Here is a 5,103-nt window from a genome sequence, read left to right as displayed (position 1 = left end):
TTGTCTCCTAGTTTTCCTTTTGGTCTCCTCCCAAAGCTTCTAGGGTCTCTTTTGTCCAGAAAAAATCATCAAAATTTTTTGTAGCATTTGGACTTCGTTTGGTACTGATTTCCTGGAAAACCGAAAACAAGTAGAAAACAACAACTGACACTTGACAGTTAATAGGTTAGTCCCAAAAATTGATATAAAATAACATATAATTGCATATAGAACATCCAAGATTGATAGTATAATATCATGGAACAATAAAAAATTATAGATACGTTGGAGACGTATCAAGCATCCCCAAGCTTAATTCCTGCTTGTCCTCGAGTAGGTAAATGATGAAAACATAATTTTTGATGTGGTATGCTACCTAACATGTTCATCATGTAATCTTTCTCTTATGGTATGAATATTTAGATACGAATGATTCAAAGTAATAGTCTATAATTTGACATAAAGACATCAATACTCAGGCATACCAACAAAAAAGCGCAGTGGTCAGCTAAGCAACAGAAGTTCTGGTTGCCTCCTCCTTCTCCGTCCCGTCAGCCTTATCAGCAGAAGAGTAAAGGTGGCAATGGATCTTTCCACCCACCTAACCCAGGCTATCAGAACAAAGTGCAGTCTCATGCTCCAAGGTCAAGTGCTCCTTATCACCGTCCGCTCTCAGAGGTTACTTGCAACAAGTGTCAGCAGAAAGGGCACTATGCAAAAAAATGCTTCAACCAAAGGCGCCTTCTGCCTCCTCCTCCTGTGAGATCTGCCAGCAATGCAGTGGTCAAGCATAATCCCAAGCATGCCAAGGTCAATATGATGAACGCAGCTCAGGCAGAGGATTCTTCAGAAGTGATCATGGGTAACCTTCTAGTTAACTCTATTCCTGCAAAAGTTCTTTTTGATACTGGTGCATCGCATTCTTTCATGTCATTCCCATTTGCATTGGAGCACAATGTTGACATAGAGGTTTTGTCCAAAGTCATGCAAGTTGTTTCTCCGGGAAAGCTTATGACTTCTAGTTTGGTTGCTCCCGATGTCTTTGTTGGGGAACGTAGTAATTTCAAAAAATTTCCTACGCACACGCAAGATCATGGTGATGCATAGTAACGAGAGGGGAGAGTGTTGTCCACGTACCCACATAGACCGAAAGCGGAAGCGTTAGCACAACGCGGTTGATGTAGTTGTACATCTTCACGATCCGACCGATCAAGTACCGAACGCACGTCACCTCCGAGTTCAGCACACGTTCAGCCCGATGACGTCCCTCGAATTCCAATCCAGCCGAGTGTTGAGGGAGAGTTTCGTCAGCACGACGGTGTGGTGACGATGATGATGTTCTACCGACGCAGGGCTTCGCCTAAGCACCGCTACAGTATTATCGAGGTGACTATGGTGGAGGGGGGCACTGCACACAGCTAAAAGATCAAATCAATTGTTGTGTCTATGGGGTGCCCCTGCCCCCGTATATAAAGGAGCAAGGGGGGAGGTGTGGCCGGCCAGGAGGAGGCGCGCCAGGAGGAGTCCTACTCCCACCGGGAGTAGGACTCCCTCCCTTCCTTGTTGGATTAGGAGAAGGGGGAAAGAGGAGGGAGAGAGGAAGGAAAGGGGGGGCGCCGCCCCCTCTCCTTGTCCTATTCGAACTAGGGGGGAGGGCGCGCGGCCCTGCCCTGGCCGCCTCTCCTCTTCTCCACTAAGGACCACTATGGCCCATTAATCCCCTGGGGGGTTCCGGTAACCCCTCGGTACTCTGGTAAAATCCCGATTTCACCCGGATCACTTCCGATATCCAAATATAGGCTTCCAATATATCAATCTTCATATCTCGACCATTTTGAGACTCCTCGTCATGTCCGTGATCACATCCGGAACTCCGAACAACCTTCGGTACATCAAAACTCATAAACTCATAATATAACCGTCATCGAAACTTTAAGCGTGCGGACCCTACGGGTTCGAGAACTATGTAGACATGACTGAGACACGTCTCCGGTCAATAACCAATAGCGGAACCTGGATGATCATATTGGCTCCCACATATTCTACGAAGATCTTTATCGGTCAGACCGCATAACAACATACGTTGTTCCCTTTGTCATCGGTATGTTACTTGCCCGAAATTCGATCGTCGGTATCTCAATACCTAGTTCAATCTCGTTAATGGAAAGTCTCTTTACTCGTTCCGTAATACATCATCCCGCAACTAACTCATTAGTTGCAATGCTTGCAAGGCTTAAGTGATGTGCATTACCGAGTGGGCCCAGAGATACCTCTCCGACAATCTGAGTGACAAATCCTAATCTTGAAATATGCCAACCCAACAAGTACCTTTGGAGACACCTACAGAGCACCTTTATAATCACCCAGTTACGTTGTGACATTTGGTAGCACACAAAGTGTTCCTCCGGTAAACAGGAGTTGCATAATCTCATAGTCATAGGAACATGTATAAGTCATGAAGGAAGCAATAGCAACAAACTAAACGATCAAGTGCTAAGCTAACAGAATGGGTCATGACAATCACATCATTCTCCTAATGATGTGATCCCGTTAATCAAATGACAACTCATGTTTATGGTTAGGAAACATAACCATCTTTGATTAACGAGCTAGTCAAGTAGAGGCATACTAGTGACACTCTGTTTGTTTATGTATTCACACATGTATCATGTTTCCGGTTAATACAATTCTAGCATGAATAATAAACATTTATCATGATATAAGGAAATAAATAATAACTTTATTATTGCCTCTAGGGCATATTTCCTTCAGTCTCCCACTTGCACTAGAGTCAATAATCTAGATTACACAGTAATGATTCTAACACCCATGGAGTCTTGGTGCTGATCATGTTTTGCTCGTGGAAGAGGCTTAGTCAATGGGTCTGCAATATTTAGATCCATATGTATCTTGCAAATTTCTATGTCTCCCACCTGGACTAGATCCCGGATGGAATTGAAGCCTCTCTTGATGTGCTTGGTTCTTTTGTGAAATCTGGATTCCTTCGCCAAGGCAATTGCTCTAGTATTGTCACAAAAGATTTTCATTGGACCCGATGCACTAGGTATGACACCTAGATTGGATATGAACTACTTCATCCAGACTCCTTCATTTGCTGCTTCCGAAGCAGCTATGTACTCCGCTTCACACGTAGATCCCGCCACGACGCTTTGTTTAGAACTGCACCAACTGACAGCTCCACCGTTCAATGTAAACACGTATCCGGTTTGCGATTTAGAATCGTCCGGATCAGTGTCAAAGCTTGCATCAACGTAACCATTTACAATGAGCTCTTTGTCACCTCCATAAACGAGAAACATATCCTTAGTCCTTTTAAGGTATTTCAGGATGTTCTTGACCATTGTCCAGTGATCCACTCCTGGATTACTTTGGTACCTCCCTGCTAGACTTATAGCAAGGCACACATCAGGTCTGGTACACAGCATTGCATACATGATAGAGCCTATGGCTGAAGCATAGGGAACATCTTTCATCTTCTCTCTATCTTCTGCAGTGGTCGGGCATTGAGTCTTACTCAACTTCAAACCTTGTAACATAGGCAAGAACCCTTTCTTTGCTTGATCCATTTTGAACTTCTTCAAAACTTTGTCAAGGTATGTGCTTTGTGAAAGTCCAATTAAGCGTCTTGATCTATCTCTATAGATCTTGATGCCCAATATATAAGCAGCTTCACCGAGGTCTTTCATTGAAAAACTCTTATTCAAGTATCCCTTTATGCTATCCAGAAATTCTATATCATTTCCAATCAGCAATATGTCATCCACATATAATATCAGAAATGCTACAGAGCTCCCACTCACTTTCTTGTAAATACAGGCTTCTCCAAAAGTCTGTATAAAACCAAATGCTTTGATCACACTATCAAAGCGTTTATTCCAACTCCGAGAGGCTTGCACCACCCATAAATGGATCGCTGGAGTTTGCACACTTTGTTAGTTCCCTTTGGATCGATAAAACCTTCAGGTTGCATCATATACAACTCTTCTTCCAGAAATCCATTCAGGAATGTAGTTTTTACATCCATTTGCCAAATTTCATAATCATAAAATGCGGCAATTGCTAACATGATTCGGACGGACTTAAGCATCGCTACGGATGAGAAGGTCTCATCGTAGTCAACTCCCTGAACTTGTCGAAAACCTTTGGCAACAAGTCGAGCTTTGTAGACAGTAACATTACTGTCGGTGTCAAAACCGACGGATCTCGGGTAGGGGGTCCTGAACTGTGCGTCTAAGGCGGATGGTAACAGGAGGCAGGGGACACGATGTTTACCCAGGTTCGGGCCCTCTTGATGGAGGTAATATCCTACGTCCTGCTTGATTGTTCTTGATGATATGAGTATTACAAGAGTTGATCTACCACGAGATCGCAGAGGCTAAACCCTAGAAGCTAGCCTATGGTATGATTGTATGTTGTCCTACGGACTAAACCCTCCGGTTTATATAGACACCAGAGGGGGCTAGGGTTACACAAGGTCGGTTACAAGGGAGGAGATCTACATATCCGTATCGCCTAGCTTGCCTTCCACGCCAAGGAGAGTCCCAACGGACACGGGACAAAGTCTTCAATCTTGTATCTTCATAGTCCAACAGTCCGGCCAAAGGATATAGTCCGGCTGTCCGGAGACCCCCTAATCCAGGACTCCCTCAGTAGCCCCTAAACCAGGCTTCAATGACGATGAGTCCGGCGCACAGATTTGTCTTCGGCATTGCAAGGCGGGTTCCTCCTCCGAATACTCCATAGAAGATTTTGAACCCAAGGATAGTGTCCGGCTCTGCAAAACAAGTTCCACACACCACCGTAGAGAGAATAATATTTTCACAAATCTAATTTGCTGACACGTTTTGACAGCAGGACATCATGTCATGGCCCGGTCATTATTCGAACCGTTTTTCTCAACCAGCACCGCACATATCGCGAGGCGGTTTTCTTGACACGTCATGTCAAAGCAGAGATCGTGTTCCCCTTATTACGGGATTCTCATCAATACGAATGTGGGTAACCCAACCGCGCCATCAATTATGGCGCTTGGGGAATAAGAGGTTTTACTAGGTGTGTGGGGAGGCACACCGCCTCTTCTGCCCTTATAAAGGGACAAGGATT

Source organism: Triticum urartu, chromosome 6 (assembly GCF_003073215.2).
Source record: "Triticum urartu cultivar G1812 chromosome 6, Tu2.1, whole genome shotgun sequence".
NCBI lineage: Eukaryota > Viridiplantae > Streptophyta > Magnoliopsida > Poales > Poaceae > Triticum > Triticum urartu.
This window is presented reverse-complemented; position numbering follows the sequence as displayed.